General features: G+C 39.3%; 1 long non-coding RNA gene across 3 annotated transcripts in view; it reads left to right on the top strand.

Annotated features, from left to right (window-relative positions):
• LOC307188788 overlaps window positions 1–22,198 on the top strand; it is a 111,563-nt gene that overhangs the window by 76,123 nt on the left and 13,242 nt on the right. Inside the window, exons 4-5 of one of the 3 annotated variants that reach the window (XR_013829070.1) lie at window positions 11,904–12,159; window positions 14,161–14,856. The exons of 1 other annotated variant lie outside the window; for it this stretch is intronic. This is a non-coding gene — a long non-coding RNA (uncharacterized lncRNA). Of the gene's footprint in view, window positions 1–11,903; window positions 12,381–14,160; window positions 14,857–22,198 lie in introns of those variants that run through there. One more of the 3 variants, XR_013829071.1, reaches the window with a different exon arrangement.

Genomic DNA, 22,198 nt, shown 5'->3' with positions numbered 1-22,198 from the left:
TCCTTCGGCCCAGAGGAGCAATGTGGACATAAGGCTACAATTGTCAAGGAGGAGTGGCCAGGAATCTCACAGGCAAAATTCACTGATGACTTCTATATGTGCCCACACTCTGGAAGGGAGGTTTTTAGGAGAGTGCCAGTGTTCCACCCTTGAGCAGGTGCTTTGTGTTTATCAACAGCCTATAGATAATATGACAACAGTCAAAAGCAAATGATAGAATCTCCCCTCTTTGCTCCCTGTTGGTTATTGGTTAGGTCTTTCTGGAGAACTCACTTGGGAGGCTGCTGTAGCTCTCTTGCCTCTGTCCCACTTCCACTGTCTATCAGCTGCATGGACTGAATGACAGTGGGAATGAAGATCACAGTAGAACATGGAGAGGGGCTGGTCCCCACTCCCAAGGGTAGGCAGGGAGAGAAGCAGGGAGGGAGAGCATGTAGATGGAGGTCTGAATACCTGGGGTAGAAGTTGACATGTTCCTGAAGAGGGCATGATAAGAGAAAAGGCTGGTTAGCTATGCACTCTAAAGAACCTTGAGCCAGGAAGCCAACCCAATACCCAAGTGCTTTTAGGGGATGGAGATGAATAAACTGAGTTTTGGTCTGTTGTCTGTAGTGTGATGAAGAGCAGTGAGTTGAGCCTTGTTTTCAAAGGCAATGCATATTAATTTAAAATTTCTGAATACTCACCCTCAACCCCAGAAAACTGTTTTCCAGTGTCAGGAATTGGTATAACTATAATTCTGTGTTTTTGCTCAGCTCAAACATGAAGTCAGTGACTGTGTTCTAATCTTGATATATCTCAAGTTTGCCCCCTTTTTTCTGTGTTTACTGCCTCTGCTTGTTAGATTACTCATCCATTCTTGCCTAAATAATACAATAGTGTCTCATATCCCCAGGGCTTAGGATAGTGGTGGCATAATAATACCTTAATAGTACTTGAATTGAAAGTCTGGGCTTAGGAAGCAGACAAATCATTACATTAGTGTGATGAGTGCTATGGAATAGGGAATACTGACACACGATTACTGGGGTACTGACCTCAGGTCACAATAGAAACAACCTTGATTATGCTGTACACGTTAAACTTATACAGTGCTGTATGTCAATTATATCTCAAAACTGGACAAAAAAAGAATTTAAAAAATAATTTTGAGAAATATCTTACACTCAGTTAAAATATTTACTTACTATATGCAAGGGACCATAGCTAACATGACAAAGGCACAGGACTTGCACAATGGAGCTCATGATTGCATGGGATAGTCTCACATGCCCAAATTGTCTAATCAACACATATACTTGAATGTCCAGTATTCACCTCAAACTATAGAACAGTGAACTCCTGATTCCCTGCTCCAAGCCATCATCTGATTACACATATGAAATATTCTCCAGTCACAGTATTCACAACATCACTTAATGGCAGCTCCATCTTTCTAGTTGTTCAGGACAAAAACATTGGTGTCATCCTTGATATTGTTTCCCTAAATGCCCATATCCAGTCCATCCTGTTGTCTCTACCTTCTGAAATGAATTCGGAACGTGACGATGTCTCTCGCTCACTCTGCTGCTATGATTTCTGCAGTAGCATCATAACTAATCTCCCAGCTTCTTCCTGAGACCATACTTCCAACAGTCTGTTCTCAGCACAGAAGTTTGATGGTCCTCAGGGAAGGTCCTGGCTGTAGAAGACTAGATAGAAAGATAGATTAAGATTGAATGATGGGCTTCCCTGGTGACGCAGTGGTCGAGAGTCCGCCTGCCGATGCAGGGGACGCGGGTTCGTGCCCCAGTCTGGGAGGATCCCACATGCCGTGGAGTGGCTGGGCCCGTGAGCCATGGCTGCTGGGCCTGCGCGTCCAGAGCCTGTGCTCCGCAACGGGAGAGACCACAGCAGTGAGAGGCCCGCGTACCGCAAAAAAAAAAAAAAAAGATTGAATGATGATGATGATGATGACGATGAAGATGAATATGAAGGAGGAAGAGGAGGAGAAGAAAGAAGGAAAGAAAGAAAAAGGAAGGAAGAGAGAAAGGAAGGAAGGAAGAAAGAGAAAGAGAAAGAAAAGGAGCGAGGGAGGGAGGGAAGGAAGGAAGGAAGGGAGAAAGATACGTAAAACTATGAGACTGGTTAAGATCACCAAGGCAATGATTGTAAATGAAGGGAAGATCTAAAGACAGGCTCTGGGACACCCCAACATTAAGAATTTGGAGGAAAAAGTAGGAACCAATAAGCAGAGACTGAGAAGTAGCAGCCAGTGAGGTAGAAGGAAAACCAGGAGAGTGTGGCATACTGGAAGGCAAGAGAGGCAAATATTTCAAGCAGAAAGTGATCAACTGCATGAAAAGTTGCCAATCGCCAAGCAAGGTGAGGACTCAGAGTTGATCATTAGATTTAACAACACAGAGATCATTCATGGCCTTGAGAAGAATAGACTCAGGTGAGAAGTGGAGGTAAAAGCATGATGGGAGTGGATTCGAGAGAGAGGAAGAGCAATTGGTGATAGCACGTGTGATCAACTGCTTTAGGGAGCTTTGTTCCACAGAGGTGCAGAAAAATGAGATAGCATCAAGAGGGCTTGATGCTATCTCATTCTCCTAAAGGTAGGAGATATAGCATGTTGGATGTTGATGGAAAAGATCCAGTCAAGAGGAGTAAACTGACGATGGAGGAGGGAAAGGGAGAACTGCTAGAGCAATGTTATGGTGCAGAAGTAACATAATAGGAGTGAGTCACAGGTTGAGGGGTTGGCCTTGGCTAAAAGCACAGATGTTTCACTGGTGGTAAGTAGAGACAAGGTGACAGTAATGAGGGACTCTGTGTATCATGAGAAGAATGGTTTTTCTACAATTAAGAGAGCAGGGCAAATACCTAAGGGGGTGAATGAGGAACTGGGGAGGATCATGGCTGGGGGGAGGGGCTGATACATAGAGCCAAAGCCGGAGACAAAAAGGAATTCTGGAAGTTGCCATGGCAAGGTTTTTTATTAGGGCCTAAGGAGTTGGTAGCAGCATGTGAGCCCAGGTGGGCAGAAAAAAAAGTTGAAGTTGGTGATCACCTGGTAACAGGTATGGCATCCTAGTGTTCAGCCAGGGACTAGGGAGTTTTGGGGGTGGGAGGAGAGACTGGGACGCAGAAAGACAAAGAGGCTGCCCTGAGTGGATGGGAGGGAACTCTGTTTTGGACACCTCATTCCTCTCAGAAGGTGGCACCTCTCCTCTGCATTCCCGCCATCTGACCTACCACGGAGGAGAGAGTAAGGGCATGAAGTGCTGTGGCTTCCTCATGGTGTGGTATGGGGGACTGTGGGATGCCCCCGCCTCACTGTTTCCTAAGGAAATCCAGGATGGCTCAACATACCATCAAACCAGGAGGCAGGGGCAGGAATCTCTTCCTCTGATAGGACTCAACACTTAGCAAAGTGTATCCACTGCTAGCAGGATGCAGAAAAGCCAGATGGGAAGAAGCATGAATGTGTCCCTCCTCTGAATGGTGATTCTGTGCCTAAGGGTTGGGGGCCCAGCCCCTGGGGGTAGAGAGATGAGCTGGAACCAAGACCTTCAGGATTCTCAAGTCTCAGCAAAGTTAAGAGCTGAGAGAAGACACGGTCAGAGCCTATAATTCATGCAGGATGTTGTAGAGGGATGAAGCCTTGCTCATTCCATCCTATAACCCTAGCACAAGCCCCACCTTCCAGCTCCCCCTAGGCTCAAGAGGTAAAATCAGAATGAAAACTCTCATGGCAGGGCACAAACTCAAGTATTTACTCTTCCAGAATTGGTGGTAGCTGCTAGGAGTACATCAGTGCTTGCTTGGGAGCTTTGGAGTTTCCTCTGCCCTCTGAGGTACCATATTGTCATGGCGAAAGGTTTTGACCTTCTGGAGCCCTTCTGGTCTCTGAGGAAAGCATTTCAGAATTCTATAGACAGAATTTAAGGCAACTGCCTTCCTGCAGTGGAGGAGAATGGCTTCTCCACAAACTCACTTCTGTTAAACAATGAGTCCCAGCGAACAGGGAGCGTGGCTGCTTCCTTTTTGTACCTCCTCACTGCAGCCCACACAGAGAGGGCAACAAACACAGGACGGCACAGGAATAAACCCCACGGAGATGCTGCATCCTGCACCATGTGAGAGAACAATAAGGATAATCTTATTTTAATAAGCCAAATCCTCTTAAACTTTATAAATATTTATAACACAAAAGTGTACAGATTTTTACACAAAATATCATGGGTTTGATTCTCATCAACATTTCTAATCTTAATTTCTAGGATTAAAATCTATTAACTCAAAAAGAAAACAATTTAAAATAACAGAGTATCCTTGTGATTCTAACTTAAAGTATATAATTATATAAATGTTTCATTCATGTAAGCTAGGATTTACATCCTCACCACTCTAAGGTCTGTTTTTCCTCCTCCTCCATGCAAATACGGTAAGAAAATGACTGATTAGTATAACTCAATTACCAGTAAACAGGTGAATGCCTAATTTCTGGGTGCTGTTTCCTTTTGTGTACCAGCTATCTCACTTTCCCTGAAGGTACTATGTACTTTCACCCCTATATGTGTTTCTTCAGGCTTTTCTAGACACCCATTTCTGCTTGGAAAAACTTAACCCATCCTTTAAGGCACAGTGGAAATGTGCCCTTGGCTGACGTTTTCCCCCTCCTCCTCTAGAAGCAGGGTTTTCTACGTCCTCTGTGGTGTTCTGCTTTCCCTGCCCTGAAATAGGTATGTATGACTGCCAATGGTGGGATCATGCGTCCATAAAGGCACAGTGTCCGGTCCATAATAATCACTTAATACATGTTAACTTGAGCTAACCTAATGAGTTAAATTGGCATGAGGTAAATATGCTGACCAGCTAGATAAGAGATTACTCGGCCAACTCTTATTTAGGATCCTATAGAATCATAGATATTTGAAATAATCTAGCTCTGGTTCATATTTTTGTGTTTTATGGAGAATTTAATTTGAAGAAAGGTTTCTATGGCATAAAACAGCATGAAAGCCACTGATTCTGGACAAACTATTTTCAGATGAGTAAATTGAAGATTTTTTAATATAAAAATCTAGGTAATCTGATTCAAAAAATTAAAAGACCCAGCAATAAGGTTTTGTTTCTTCATTCTTGAAAAGTGTCAATCTTCTGGAACTCAGTCCAGTTTGCCACAGTCCTCACCATTCCCTGAAGTGTCCCTGATGCAGAAGCTAAGTATCGAGAGTAGCACTAAACTCCCAAAATGATGAGTCTGGCATACCATGGAAATACACCTGACCTTCTCCCTGCATTTGTGTTACTTGCCTGTCCCTGAAGGCAATTGAACTTGAGTCCTCGGATTTGCAATAGATGTGTTTCTATGAAGTATTGGGGAAAAATATTGTTTACAAATTAAACTTCATCTGAAATGTATGCAGTTTGCTATTCAGAGGAATCAACTGTAACTATATACTAACTCTTTTGAACATCAAATGAGCACACTTGATTATATTTCTATTCCCTTGACAAGAGCTACATCTTAGCCTGGCATATAATTCTGAGAGCTCAGTTTGTCCTATTAAAATTTCTTTCTTTTATTATCATGACATTTACTTTTGCACAGGAGAAGCTTGGGTTCAGTGTGATTATTCTTCCTTTGCAACTAATCTTTTTGTTTGGCTTTCTTTTCCTGCATGGATAAGATCATAGTTCTTATACAGTTTTTATCACGAAAATAAAACTGTTGCCAAGACAAGTTGAAGACTGAACAACATTAAATTAATTTTTGCCAGGGGCATGGTGAGCCCATTAGAGCTGTAGATTTGGAAATTTTTTTTTCACCCTAGCAAGTTTTCCTTTGTGTATATAGTTCTAAAAAAACTTTTATCGGTGTATTGATTTCATATAAAATTTACACATGCTAAGTGGTAAACAGTTTGATGATTTTTGGTTTCAGAACATTTTCATCATCCCCCAAAGTCCTTTTGTCCTCATTTGCAGTTAATCACTGCTCCCACCCACCCCAGCCCTAGCCAAGCTTGAGCCAGAAATATACTTGCCCCGCTTATGACCTCAACCTTGGGCAGGTATTGGCCCTCCTTAATCACTCATCACTGAGGTCATCACCTCCACCAACAGTGCCTTTGGACATAGGTGTTGCCAACCACTCCACATGGAGTGAACTCCCTTCCACCAAAGCACAGCCTGCCTGCTGCCCTGGCAGAACCTTACTGAGCTGAAGGGGGCGGGAAGTGATTGGATATTTGAATTACCATTCAGGAAGACACAAACGGAAAATTCTGCAACATCTCCATTTCCAGACTCACCAAGGGCCTAGTGCTCTGTGACCCCTGCCTCCAAAGCAGAGACTGTCACCAAAGAATTACTCCATCAATACTCGTGTGCCATTTCACATTCAGATATGACCTTTTTATCTGGGAGGAGACTGTTAGAGTAAGGAGGTGGTACCTACAGATATGACTTATCATTTTCATGACACCAATAATATTTATTTAATTTATTTAGTTGCCCTGGGTCTTAGTTGTGGCTCACGGACTCCTTAGTTGCGGCTCGCCAGCTCCTTAGTTGTGGTATGTGAACTCTTAGTTGCAGCATGCATGTGGGATCTAGTTCCCTGAGCAGGGATCGAACCCGGGCCCCCTGAATTGGGAGCACAGAGTCTTAACCACGGCGCCACCAGGGAAGTCCCTTATTTATTTTAAAAAACTTATAAAAGTTTGAGTTTGTTGTGTGTATAGCAGGTGGTGTCATAAAAATTCGGACAGTCCTTTGAGGCCATGGATACAGGAGGAGGAGATTACAGAGCTCCAAAAAGGATTTCTGAAAAGAATGCAAAAATAGCCAAGAGTGTATTTGGAGCTATGGGAAAAGAAACCATGGTTAAAAAGGTTGGCTCCGCTCTAGAAGAGCTGAATTGTTGATGTTTTAGCATTCAATAAAAATAAATACCCTTATTGATTTGGAAGATTTAACAGTCAATAAAAATAAATGCCCCGGGAATTCCCTGGTGGCGCGGTGGTTAAGAATCCACCTGCCAATGCAGGGGACAGGGGTTCGAGCCCTGGTCTGGGAAGATCCCACATGCCATGGAGCAACTAAGCCCGTGCACAAATACTGAGCCTGTGCTCTAGAGCCCGTGAGCCACAACTACTGAGCCCGCGTGCCACAACTACTGAAGCCTGCACGCCTAGAGCCTGTGCTCCGCAACAAGAGAAGCCACCACAATGAGAAGCCCGTGCACTGCAACAAAGAGTAGCCCTGCCCGCCACAACTAGAGAAAGAGCCGTGTGCAGCAATGAAAACCCAACGCAGCCAAAAACAAATAAATAAATTTAAAATAAATAAATAAATACATGCCCCTATTGATTTGGACGATATGTTGTAGAAGACCCCTCAAAATAGATTCCGTTTTAGTCTTTTGTTTGTCAGTTTGGGTATTTGCCTGGTGTTAAACTTAAATCAGAGTTAATTTTCAGGATAAGACTGCTTTTATTCCCCTGCCTGCTTGTCATCCGCTATATTCTACACCTCTCCTCCAGCATAATTACTTTCTTAGTCTAATATTTTCTTTGGAGAATCTTCTTCATGATCGACAATTTCAGTTTATGGGTTATGCTGTAGCTCAGAATTACAAGGCATTTAGCTAGAAATGCCTAAAGAGTAAACTTGAGCCCTCACGTAAAACAAAGATAATGGTGTCATTTTCAGGGATAGCGCCATCTGAAACTAGCCTGCTGGGATTATTTGGCCAGTGGGTACAGGTAGGAAAGCAACGTGCCCAGGAAGCTTTAAAGGCCTTAGATGTTTGGAAAAAGCAGATTAACACAAGTACCACTGACACCAATTCTATAGCCTTCGAGAAATCATTGTAGTTGTTTTGTTTGTTTGTTTTTTATTGGAGTATAATTGCTTTACAATGTTGTGGTAGTTTCTGCTGTACAATGAAGTGAATGAGCTATGTGTATACATCTATCCCTTCCCTCTTGGAGCTCCCCCCCCCCCCCACATCTAGATCTTCATCTAGATCATCACAGAGCACCGAGCTGAGCTCCCTGTGCTATAGAGCAGGTTCCCACTAGCTATCTATTTTACACATGGTAGTGTATTCATGTAATCTCCCAATTCATCCCACCCTCCCCTTTCCTCCCTGTGTCCACATGTCCGTTCTCTACATCTGCATTTCTATTCCTGCCCTACAAATATGTTCATCTGTATCATTTTTCTAGATTCCACATATATGCATTAATATACGATATTTTTCTCTTTCTGACTTACTTCACTCTGTATGACAGACCCTAGGTCCATCCATATCATTACAAATGACCCAATTTCATTTCTTTTTATGGCTGAGTAATATTCCATTATATATATGTACCACATCTTCTTTATCCATCCATCTGTCGATGGACATTTAAGTTGCTTCCATGGCTATTGTAAATAGTGCTGCAATGAAATTGGGGTGCATGTGTCTTTTTGAATTATGGTTTTCTCAGGGTATATGCCCAGTAGTGGGATTGCTGGGTCATATGGTAGTTCTATATTTAGTTTTTTAAGGAAACTCCATACTGTTCTCCATAACTAAAAATTAGATTGCATTTACGTCTTAAAATAGGTCAGCTCCTTAGGATAATGTTCAAGTTTTGTATATCCTCTACCAAAAAAACAATCTTTTAAGTATCTTTTGTCTTACTTCTGTATCATTCTGATAAAGCATCGTCCAGTGGACCCTGCTGCAGCTGATCCAACTTATGACTTCAGTCAGCAAGCTTTCTTTTGCTTTTTCTTAAATATTTATTTATTTATTTGGCTGCGTTGGGTTTTCGTTGCGGCATGTGGGATCTTTCATTGCGGTGCAAGTTGCAGCATGGGCTCTTCATTGTGGCGCACGGGCTTCTCTCTAGCCGTGGAGCATGGGTTTTCTCTTCTCTAGTTGCGTGGGTTCCAGAGCGCATGGGCTCTGTAGTTTGTGGCACACAGGCTCTCTAGTTGAGGCACGCGAGATCAGTAGTTGTGGCACGTGGGCTTAGTTGCCCCACAGCATGTGAGATCTTAGTTCCCTGACCAGGGATTGAACCCTTTGCATTGGGAGTTGGATTCTTTACTACTGGACCACCAGGGAAGTCCTAGTCAGCAAGCTTTTGAATATTTATTTGTACCACTCTATTTTTCTTATTCCCAGCATGAACCCATCTGTTACTATCTTCCTGTCTCTAGCTCTTTGTCCTTCTTTTTCAACATTCATAATTGTCCTCTTTTCTATCTACTAAATTGTGTTCCACTATTATAGGAAATCTCACTATAAGACAGACCTAGCAATACATTTTTCAAGATTAACTTTTAGTACAAATATTTCACAACTCTTAGCTCCCTACTCCAACTTACTCAGTTTTTATGATTATTATTTTTTATTACATACTTACTAACTTACTCATTTTGCATCTAGTGACTGTGTTCTTTTTTAATGTGTACTATCAGGGTTAGTCCATAAACCTACAATTCCCCAAATAGTATTTGCTACAATAAGGAATACCAATTAATACAACAGACTAGAGAGAGTACCAACGTAGACAATTATATGTATGCAAAACTCTGTATGTATGTTTAAAGAGGTTAAGGAAGAGTTGTTTAAGATAGGGTATTATAGAAACAGGATAGCATTTCAGTAATTTAAGGTGAATCCCTGCTTTATCATGTTTCAAAGTCAATCTATATGGAATAAAAATATAAACATTGAATCAAATTATAATAAAAATTGACAAAGATTAAATCATTTATTCAATATATAGAAGGAGGATAACGTCTTCATTTTTGAAGAAATTAAAAAATTGTAAATGGATGATTGATAGCTTCAAGAATATACATATATGAAATTTCTATACCATTAAAAAACCCCAAAGGGGCTGATATATACAATACTTTTAAAAATTCATGTTTATAAAGAAGACATTCAAACTTGGAAGGATAAACGAAAAAGAGGATATCAGTGCATTTCACTAGACTGTAAGCTCTGAGAGGACAGGGACATTTCCTTGTACTTCACACATAATAGGTATGTAATAAATATTGAATAAATAAATGATAATAAATGAAATAAAAGCCAACTTCTAAAAGCTTATTACTGCAAGAATAAATATGTGAAATAAACAACTCTGGACAACTAAAATATGCCAGCTAAAATAGTTTAAAAAATTATACAGTATCAGCAGTGTTGTAGTAGAATTGGTACACATTCCTTGTAGTGGGTATAAATTGGTTATCTCTTGGAGGTAATACGATAATTTGTAATAAGGGCGCATCATCCCCCATGCAGAAATTTATCCTAATGAAGTAGCCAAGGTTAGATATTTCATCAGATTTGCATCACTGGTGGTGTTTATGTCAGCAAGACAAGGATTACAGATCTACATTTCAATTTTAAGGGTCACCTGAGTTGAAGAACCTTGTAAAAGAGTTCTGCAATTTTTTTGATTATCTGCAGGGTTCTACTTGCAGAAGCATTTCCTTTAGTGATAGAAGGCCGGCGTAGACCTTGTATCAGTGAGGAAAAGCTAGATTATGTTGTGGTAACAAACAACCTTCAGATCTCAGTAGCTTAAAACAATAAAGGTTTTGCTCATGCCCGTCTTGGATGGGTTGAAGACTCTACTCCACAGCTTTGTCATGCTTGGTCCAGGGCCTGGGCTAGGAGAGCAGGCACTGGCTGGAGTACTGGCAACTGTCATGGAAGAAGGGAAAGAGGACGTGGTGAAGCATGCACTGCATCCTAAAGCAACTGATTACATTTCATAGAGCAGCGAGCTCCGTGGAACGGGGAATTGGAATCCTGCCACATTCCTGGAAGGAAAGAGAAAACCAGACAGTTGTGAACAGCCGTCCTGATATCACAATCTCTTAGAGTAGAATTGTGGCCAAGGTAGTTTTAGTTTTCCACCTGCCTCTCTAATCAACAAATCTCTACTTCTGATGAAATTGATGATAACTATTCTGGAAGGAAGCAAGGCCTCCTTCAGATATTTTAACAGAAACTTTGATGTCAATATATATCAGATGCAGAAGGCAATGAGTCATTATGGCTTTCCATCCAAAGCAGCAAAATCAGATGTGCTGTCAAGCATCACAAATATACTTTCTGCACACAGCGTCCATAAGAACTGTTTGGAAAATACAGTATCATTTTAAGGATATCAGTGTCTTTACCAGTTTCCTAAAAGGTGAAAGCAAAACAGAAGTTCGTTGTTGAGGGTGTCGACATGTAAATAAGAGATGAAAACCAGGAAATGGCTCCACTGAGTGATAGCAATAATTTTCTCCAACTACCTGTGTAATGAAAATGGTGAATCTGCTGGCTCTCCACGGCCTGCTTCAAAATGGCAGATGGCATGCCTGATGGGGAGGGGAAGTCTTCATCTCCAGGGCTATTCCTTCAGTTTCCTTCCTTTGCTTCAAGCCTTAATGTAGGATAACCATTTCTATGACATGTAACTTTATCAAGGGTCCTCTGATCATTCTTCTCAATGTAAAAAGCTTCCCTGTAGGATGTTTTAAGATAAAGACTTTATATTAAATCAACTCCATGTTTTAGTAAAGTGCCAACTTTTTAGAGTTGAGCCTCGTGTTCACAAAGAATACATACTGGTGGTGTAAATTTGTGAGTGTCAGGTAAGATTCTCTTTCAGCTTCTCTGATTTTGTGCATCCAGTGGGAAGAAGTATATCATATAAAAGCACTGTCACTTTTATGTCCCATTATGTGTGGTGATAAATCTAAAAACAAATGCTATGTAAGCCTCACTATATTTCATTTATTTGTCAATTTCTGACTGAAGCTTGGCCTGGTGGTAAGCAAAGTGAATCTGTATAATGATCATGATGTCACTGTATGTTTTCCTTAATTTTTCTTCCTAGGAAACTATTCTTGGCCGAATAACATGGTGGTGATGATGGAAACTATACTTGAAGTGGCCACGCCACTTAAGGAGCATTCCATATCCCTTACACAACCATATTCTTTGGTCACAATCAAAGCCTTCATAAAATAATTTGAAATAAAAATATGTTTTCTACAAAGACAAAATCAAAGCAACAGAAAAGAAATCCAAGAAACAAAGATACATATGTCTGTGCCTGACTTACTGAGCCCTGCAAAGTTGATGTAATTAAGGTGCGTTGTTTACCAAAACAAACTCCTCTTTAGATAATTTTGTGGTTATTTGAATAACTAATAAACTGTGAGCTTTTGGTATTAAATCCTTTTTTTAAAATAAAGATGTTATTTAGAGATTTCTTTTTTTGGTAGACTTTCAGCCTTCAAGGACTCTCCATTAGTGTATGTCATATTACAGACAAAGCCATTAAAGCTTTAGTTGAAAAGCGTGGGAACAGGTAAGTAACGATAAATTTCTCATTTACATGTACCTTAACATTTTTATATCACTTATTAGCTTACAGAGTACGTTCTGTTGTTGTATTTGTGTTTAATTATTTGGTGTTTTCATCAAGCATTCATTGAGGTAGGCATTACCCATATTTGTCAGTTGAGTAACCTGAGGCCCAGAGACATTAAGTGACCTGCTAAGTGACACAAAGTATGTTATAGAAGCTAGACCTTCCAGTCTCAAGCATAGTGTTCTTTGTGTTATAGCACAGCTCAAGGAAACATCTTGAAAACATTTTCCCTCTCTCCTCTTGTTCAGAACTTCAAAGCTAATCACAAAAAACTAGTGACTTTCCCATCGTGATTTGATTTCCACTGTCTTGGGCTGAAAGAGTTGATGCCATGCTTTCCCCCCCATCGTTCTGGAAAGATCGTCAAATAGCTGTATTTTCAGTAACTGTCATTCTCCCACATATTGGGGGAGAAATTCCACCCACTACAGTAAGATGACCAGTAGCAGATGGCACCTGCAGGAAGGTACTCCAGACTTACAGGATTCCTAAGGGTCTGATGAGGTTTGACTTCTGTAACCTGAAGGCTCATCAAGGGAGAGCGTGTGGAATCCTCAAATAAGGTGGCATCAAAGATCCATGTCCGGTCTCTCAGGGCAGCTGCTGCTGCTCCCACACCTATAGAAACCATCTAGAAAGAAGCTTCATGAACAGCAGTGTGGGCTTCTTCCATATTTGTGAGGTGAAATGATTCAGTGGGTGGCAGATTTTCATTCCTCTAATTTAAGTCTGCTTCTTATTTGAGTCTGCTTCTCCTTTGTTCCAAAGGAGTCTGGTGAGTTTTACCCAGTGTGAAAACCAAGGTGTAGGCTCTGTGCATAAACAACCCCTGGGCAAACAGAATTTTTCTCTTGGTCACTCCCTCTGGAGAAAGGCTACTGCCTTCTCTTCAACATTTTGTTTTTTTTTAAAAATAAAATTTCCCAAAGCCATCAGCCTGGGAAAGTCTAATTGAATAGTACATTGGATGTGATGATGTGTTAAAAATATGGTGTATGATGACCCCAACGCAAACTGGAAGTCTGATGTATTCTCAAGAATCTGTTTGAAACATCCTCACTTTGATCAACTCACTTCCTTATTATTTTATAAATCATGAAGCATAAAAATCAGTTTATATTATGTTTTTGGAAAGAGTAACTGAGAGACTCTAGATATTTGCTTGATCCTGTGGTTATTTTGATGCTTAGACGTTCTACTTTATAAGCAGAAAAAATACTCTACTAAACTGATGTAAGTAATTGGCCAACTTGTTATGAGGAGGAAGTATTGGATACATTATAATTTGTTTACAGATTACCTGTTCTTTTACCTATTGATATAATACTCATCTCCCCCCTCAAATTCTTACTTCTCTTTGAAGCCTTCTTTGAGTAGTAGGGGGGAAAAGGTGGGACTCATATAGACCTGTTTATTAGTTACGTGAATTTGGGAAAGTTATATATTTTCTGAGCCCAAGTTATTTATAAAGTGTGGGTCATAATGATTATCGTGGAGAGCTGTTGTGAAAATTTAAAAAGATAATGTATATAAGACCCTTAGTGACTAGTATTTAGTATGTGCTCAATAAATGCTACTTTAATTATTTTATTCCAGCCTACATTGGTTGTCCCCCTCTCTGAATGCCTGTGGCACATACTGTTCCCTAATATTTCTCTAACGATAACCTTGTCTCCTTAACCAGCTTTTAAAGAAAGAATACTTTTTACACCTTCAGGATCTGGCACAATGCAGGAAATAATTTGGGGAAACACCATGAATCCTCCCAACGTCAACAACCTGTGAATTGTGTAATAACTTATTTGGTAGAAGAACACACCAAGGAGTGTGGCCCCTATGATAAAGAAAGGCTGGAGCTAGCCAATAAAAACCTCATCAAATCCGATTCTGACTGGCAAAGTATACAAGTAAATTAAGGAGGCCAACATTTCTTACGTAAGTTGGCAACAGGTTGTGGTTTCTCTGCATTATCTCAAGTCTTTTGAATCCTAGCCCTTGAACAATTTTGACATAAGTCAACATTAAATGGAAAGATAAAACGAGAAATGAAGTCTTGGCAGGGAATTCCAAAATGGTCTGTGTTGCCACAGTTTCAAATCTCACCTTTATTCACTTTGGAATATTAATACCAATGCTGTGGTTCAGAAAAGTTCCAGTGTATTTTTTCTTGTGTCTTTTTTAAAAGTTTTACTATCTGGATATATTTGCTTCTAATTGTTTCTAATGCATAGGTTAATTTTTTGAATAGTTGTACCTTTTTTTCTCTTTAAAATTTTAGCAAATATTTTCCTACATTATTAAAAACTTGCTGTTAGCATCATAAGCTTTGAACATTTAGGATGTTTCTAATATTTTGAATCAAATGCTGCCCCAATGATACATCTTTTTACACGGAGATTTCCATCTCCCCTTTAATGACTATTTAGGCTAGATTCTCCAAAGTGGGATTTCTGGGTCTAACTACATGAAAAAAAACACTTTAAATCTTGATTTACATTTCCAAATGTTCTTAAGGATTGGACTAATGTGTACTCCATCAACAGTGGAAGGGAATGCCTCTTCATCATACCCTTGCCAGTCACTGTTCTTTGAGGCAAGGTGGGGAGTTGAGGCAGATTCTCAACCACTACGCCACCAGGGAAGCCCTCATTTTTTTTTTTTTAAGGTAAGTCTTCCTTGATGATACTTTCTTTTTTTAAACAATTTTATTGAATTATAGTTGATTTACAATGTGTTAACTTCTGTATAAATTCTGTATAGCAAAGTGACTCAGTTATACATATATATGTATATATACATATGTATACATATATATATGTATATATACATTCTTTTTCATATTCTTTTCCGTTATGGTTTATCACAAGATATTGAATATAGTTCCCTGTGCTATACAGTAGGACCTTGTTGTTTATCCATCATGTGTATACTAATTTGCGTCTGCTAATCCCAAACTCCCAATCCTTTTCTCCCCACCCACCTTGGCACCCACGGGTCTGTTCTCTATGTCTATGTGTCTGTTTCTGTTTCGTAGGTATGTTCATTTGTGTTGTATTTTAGAATTCACATATAAGTGGTATCATACAGTATTTGTCTTTCTCTTTCTGACTTACTTTGCTTAGTATGATAATCTCTAGGTCCATCCATGTTGCTGTAAATGACATTATTTCAGTCTTTTTTATTGCTGAGTAATATTCCACTGTATATATATCTATCACATCTTCTTTATCCATACATCTGTCGATGGACATTTAGGTTGTTTCCATGTCTTGGCTATTGTGTTCATAGCTAGTGCTGCTATGAACATAGGGGTGCACGTATCTTTTCAAATTATAGTTTTGCCTGGATATACGCCCAGGAGTGGGATTGCTGGATCATATGGCAACTCTATTTTTAGTTTTTTGAGGAACTTCCGTACTGTTTTCCATAGTGGCTGTATCAGTTTACATTCCCACTAACAGTAAAGAGGGTTCCCTTTTCTCCACACACTCTCCAACATTTGTTATTTGTAGACTTTTTAATGATGGCCATTCTGATTGTTGTGAGGTGGTACCTCATTGTAGTGAAAATAATTTTTAATGGTTCCATAAAACAAATGTGCAACTTCACTAACAGATATTTGTATAATTACTAAATATTTGCTATTATGTGTAATATGGTGAAAATTTTAGGATAGAATCTTAGAGGTGGAATTACTGGATCAAAGGGCAGGGACATAAATACTGCAAAATAGCTTTCTATAGAGAGGTAACAATATGCATCCCAACAGAATGTGAAAATGTAATCTAACCTCATTTTGCTAGCTTTGAGCACTATTATAACTTTAACTAAAAATATTTGCTTCTTTAATTGGGTCATTTGTAGAGACGTGGATGGATCTAGAGTCTGTCATACAGAGTGAAATAAGCCAAAAAGAGAAAAACAAATATCGTATATTAACGCATACACGTGGAATCTAGAAAAATGGTACAGACGACCGGTTTGCAGAGCAGAAGTAGAGACACAGATATAGAAAACAAACATATGGACACCAAGGGGAGAAAGCGGGGGTGGTGGGGTGGGGGTGGTGGTGGTGGGATGAACTGGTAGATTGGGATTGACATATATACACTAATATGTATAAAACAGGTAACTAATAAGAATCTGCTGTATAAAAAAATATATACAATAAAATTTAAAAAACTAAAATTTCCTTCTTTGATAGATTTGAGTTATACATCACCATTTTGCTTTGCTGCAAAGTTGAACATTTATTAGAACATTTGTTTATTGATTATTTGCCTCTATTCTTCTGTGGAATACATGTTTGTATTCTTTCCACACTTAAATATTTATTATTTTTTGGAATATATTATTCTTGGATGTTATTGGATATTGTTCTTTGGAAACTAAAAATGTACAAAAAACATAATTATATGTATTCTTAACACCCCCAATTATCTACTATTAATGTTTAATTTTTTTCAATCTTCCTTTTATATTTTCAAGGAAAAGTCATCTACTTATAATTTATATGGTCATTATACATAATTCATTTTGCTTTTCTTCATAATTGGAGGATTACTGAAAATTCTCAGCATTTTATTGACAGCATGAATTCTGGGGATTGGGGGGGGGGGGTTGGAAACCAAGTCATACTTATCCTTCTCTGATCCAGAATCTGTTTCTTTCCTTTCAAAAGTTTTTGAAATTTATTACATTCAATGACCCTTGTCTTTGTTGGGTTGCCCTTGAAGAGTTTTAGATATTTTCAATTTTTTTCTTGTTTCTGTTGTTCATTTTATTGGCTACTGGGGAAAAGAGATTTAATGTTATAGTTAAATATTAGACAATCCAGAAAGTCCCTTCTTACTCTTATTTTTGTCACCAGGGTAAGGTGAGGATTTGGCATAACGTCTGTAAGCTGGGCCAATTTTCTAATACTGCCTGCCAGATAGTATTAGAAATGTTTCTAAATGGTATCTGGTTGGTTTGGAATGCTTTCTTTAACATATAGTAAGTTTTCCTCCTCATCAGAAAATATTTAATGACTATCCATTTTATTACATTAATTTGTCAATTACTGTGCTAATATCCTCTTTTTCTATATATTTTTATTAAATATTCTGATATATGAAAGAAGTTCCTTATTTTTATTTTATTTTATTTTTTTTTTGTGGTACGCGGGCCTCCCACTGCTGTGGCCTCTCCCGCCACGGAGCACAGGCTCCGGACGCGCAGGCTCAGCAGCCATGGCTCACGGGCCCAGCCTCTCCGTGGCATGTGGGATCTTCCTGGACCGGGGCACGAACCCTTGTCCCCTTAATCGGCAGGTGGACTCTCAACCACTGTGCCACCAGGGAAGCCCCAGTTCCTTATTTTATTTGTAAACATTTTATTCTCATTCTTCCCTGTTTGCTTTTCTAGAAAATATTTATCAATAGAATTATTTTCTCATCAAAAATTCTCTTTGAAATTTTCTTATTAAATTCTTTGTAAAACTTTAAGCTATTGGTGCTTCCCTGGTGGTGTAGTGGTTAAGAATCCGCCTGCCAATGCAGGGGACATGGATTCGAGCTCTGGTCCGGTGAGATCCCACATGCCACGGGGCAACTAAGCCCGTGCGCTACAACTACTGAGCCCACACGCTGCAACTACTGAAGCCCGCGCGCCTAGAACCCACACACCACAGCTACTGAAGCCCGCGCATCTAGAGCCTATGCTCCGTAACAAGAGAAGCCATCGCAATGAGAAGCCTGCGCACTGCAACAAAGAGTAGCCCCTGCTCACCACAACTAGAGAAAGCCCACGCACAGCAATGAAGAACCAACACAGCAAAAATAAATAAAATAAAATAAATTTATTAGAAAAACCACTTTAAGCTATTTTGGAAGAATTGTTAGCATTTATAAACATTTGCACTATGCATATTGTCTCCAGATCTTTTTCTGGTTCGTTAATTCTTCCATCACATGCAATTTGCCATTTAATGCATCAATTGTTTTAAATTTTAATTTTTACATTTCATTCTTAGAAATTTTCTTTTTTTTCAAATCTGCTTAAACAATTTTGATAGTTTCTTGTTATTTGCTCATATTTTCAATGCTGTCTGTTATTTCTTTAGTGTTAATATGCATTCTTATATTCTGTACGTAAAAACTCCAATATCTGCAGGCTTTGCCCATCTGACTTTGCTACTTGTTTCTGGTAATTCTTGCTCATGGTGCCTTGTTTCCTCTAGTGGTTTGACTTTTTAAATGTCAGCTTATGTTTCAAGTTCCCCTGGAAACACCTGGAGGACTGGGTGAACACACATTTCTCCAGTAAGGATTTGCTTTTTCTTCTTCCTGGTTCCTGGAACACTACTAACCCAGAATCACTTTAAAAGAAATTCTGGACTTAGGGCTTTTCAGACCGAACAGGTGATATAAATTTAGGCCACAAATCAGTGTGAAGGCCAACTTATGATTACCATAAATACTCAGGGGACATGGGCAATTTCTGTGGTGTCTCCTTTTTTGAGGAAATAATAGTTTATTCTTTCACTGAAGGTGGAGACATTTAAGATCCTGGCTCTGTGGGCACATTTCTCTCCTGACTTCGCTCTTTGTACACACCCTAGGCTTTAAAATCCCACGTTCTGCAGTGCCCTTAAAATATAAGGTTTGAGACAAGTACCCCCATCTTCATTCTAACTCAAGATGGTAGGCCACCCATATAGGACATGCTAAGAGAGTATAATATTAGTTTTGCAGGATGGCAAACACTTAGCCTCGGCCTGTATGAGAAGTGGAGGTTGAAGAGTTGGGGGGAGGGATTTTTTTGGAATGAGTCATTGGTATACCCTTATGGGGGAGGGAAGTGTCCTTGACCTCAAGTCAAGAGGGAAGGGGTGATGAGAACAACCAGGAGAGTTTGACCCAAGTTCCCTGTGGTTTAGGAGCCCCAGGGCCTACTGTCTTCTTTGTGTTCTTTGAGTCCATTCTGCCTCCTAAATGTGGTTGTTCTGATAGTTGTCACCTGTCCACATTGAGATGATCGCCACTTTGCACAGGCTGATGTGTGCCAATTGCTCCGAGGCCTTAATAATGCTAACTACTAGAAAGCAATACAAACATTTAATTTTCTTTAAAAATATAATTGGTAAGCAACAAAATGCTTTTTTGGTAAACTTGTAAGAGTTCAGTGTCCACATAAATCTGTGGATTCTTATCAACTTGGTACAAGAAGTAGCAAATATGGACAAAATATGTTCTCTCCACTTTGGAAATCGATTCTTTGGAATTAGAGAGATTTAGCCTCTTGATGAGCCCATAAAATCTTTTCACCGTTAGGAAAAATGCATTGAATCTCATTGAAAGGGGAATATATAACATTGCATCTGGGAAGAAACTTAGATGGGCTAAAGCTTGCATGGAGGTAGAAATGACAATTTTTTGATTAACAAATTGTCAGCATGGGGCACATTCTTTCAATTTTCAGCAATTTGAAATCTCAGCATTAATCACCTTTTGTTGAATGCCACCCACTGTTCATACAGCAGTGAGGAAGGCAGTAATGAAAAATTGAAGAACAAGCATTAGATCAGAGATCATGCTGGGTGCCGTGTCTGTTTTGTGTGAAGACTTTTTTTGTTATTCTGGAATTGGTCAAAACATGCTTTGTCCTCATCAAATGACTTCTGTGAATGCTTTCTTTCAGAACAATAAAGGGTGCTACTAAGTTGGCCAGCCTCCCACCAACTAGACCTTTGATATATGTTGTGTGAGCACATTCATAAGAAATCAGAATTACAGAAACATAGGGACTGTTCCGCACTCATAATTGTCTTTTTCTGTGATGCAAAATAAATAAAACTATCATGTTGCTCCCAGGAAGCCTAAACCATTTATAAAATCATGACTTTGTTTTTATAAATTGGTTTCATTTATCCATTTTAAAATTGCTTATTAGTTTCCTACAACGTGCAAGGCACTGCAGGGACTAAGTAGCTGCACAAAAATGGCCCTGCTGTGAAAGAGCACACAGCATCCACATACACTCCATCATTTGGTCCACAAGTTTTTACTTCCTCTATATTCTTGGTGTGTATTCTTCCTCGACATTTTTGGTCTATTGAATAAACGTACCAATGTTCTTCATATGTGAATGTGACACTGCTCACTCCTCTGTCTGTAAGCCATTTTTTTGTGCTTTTTTCTAGTATTAAGGCTAGGGACTGCCAGTTCATCACTTCTGGTGTTCTTGGTCTCCCTTGGTACAAAATTATATCACATTTTCAGAAAGACTTCTCAAGGCTAAGTAGCATATAGACTGTCACCTAGATGGAGAACAAAATAAATCGATTGATACAGGACTGGATATTGTGACCTGGGCAACTTTGTTATTGGCTGTAACTATGAGTAGTTCCGTGGAGCGAACAAGAATGTGAAATGGAAGTTCAATCATTTGTGGTTCAAAGAAAAGAGAGCCAACCTGTGGACTGTTCTCAGTAGAGTGGTTTAGTAATTTGTGATGAAAACCTCAGACAGAGAGTCTTAAGTTGGGGTTAGTGACTGCTTCAGAGGGTCTGTGAACTTCCTGAAATTATGAATAACATTGAAAAAATTTTTTACTGAAGTATAGTTGATCTACAATGTTGTGTTAATTTCTGCTGTACAGCAAAGTGACTCAATTATACATATATATATTCTTTTTCCTGAATAACATTTTATATTTAAGAAGCTGTGTGTTTTCTTGAGTAGATAATCTATAGCTTTCACTGGATTCTTTGAGACAGTCATGAATTCCTAAAAAAGTTATGAACTATTGACTAAGTCAGGAGTTGGTGAATTTTTTCTGAAAAACATGAGATAGTATATATTTTAGGCTTTGAAGAACATAGAGTCTCTGTAAACAAATGAGTGTGGCTGTGTTCCAATGCAACTTTATTTACAAAAACAAGATGGTCCAGGGGCCGTAGTTCTCCCATCTCTGGTTTAGGCTATGATTTGGTAAGATGGAACTTTCAAAATACTGTGCTGAAGTACATCCAGGTTTTCCTTTTTATATAAATCATATTTAATGTATGAATTTTATTTATTTAATTTTCTTTTTTCTTTCTTATTGAAGTATAATTTACGTGGAGTAAAATGAACAAGTCTTAAGTGTACAACTCAGTGAATTTTTGCATATGTATATACCCATGTAACCACCACCCACATCAAGATATAGAGTATTTCCGGGCTTCCCTGGTGGCGCAGTGGTTGAGAGTCCGCCTGCTGATGCAGGGGACACGGGTTCGTGCCCCAGTCCGGGAAGATCCCACATGCTGCGGAGAGGCTGGGCCCATGAGCCATGGCTGCTGAGCCTGCGCGTCCGGAGCCTGTGCTCCGCAACGGGAGAGGCCACAACAGTGAGAGCCCCGAGTACTGAAAAAAAAAAAAAAAAAGATATAGAGTATTTCCATTACTCCAGACAGGGCCTTCATGTTCCTCTTTAGTTATAATCTTCTCCCTCCCCTGGAAGTAACCACTCTTCTCTCTTCTATCATCATAGCTTAGTTTTACCTTTTCTTGAACTTCATTTAAATGAGATTGTAGTTCTACCTTTTAAAAAATTGTGTGTATTTGAAAAACTCCTTGTATATAGACTGATATTTGTAACACACAGACAATTTAAAAGATAATTGTAAAGTACGGAGACTAATTGGAAATCACTCATATATCTATCACCTATCTTAAGAAATGGAATATCATCTATTGCATAAAAAGCCTCTGTGTACGTCACCGTGCCTC

The sequence above is a fragment of the Stenella coeruleoalba genome (genome assembly GCF_951394435.1).
Source record: "Stenella coeruleoalba genome assembly, chromosome: 7".
NCBI classification, from domain to species: domain Eukaryota; kingdom Metazoa; phylum Chordata; class Mammalia; order Artiodactyla; family Delphinidae; genus Stenella; species Stenella coeruleoalba.
Note: the sequence above shows the minus strand (reverse complement) of the source record. Positions and strands in the feature narration are given on the sequence as shown.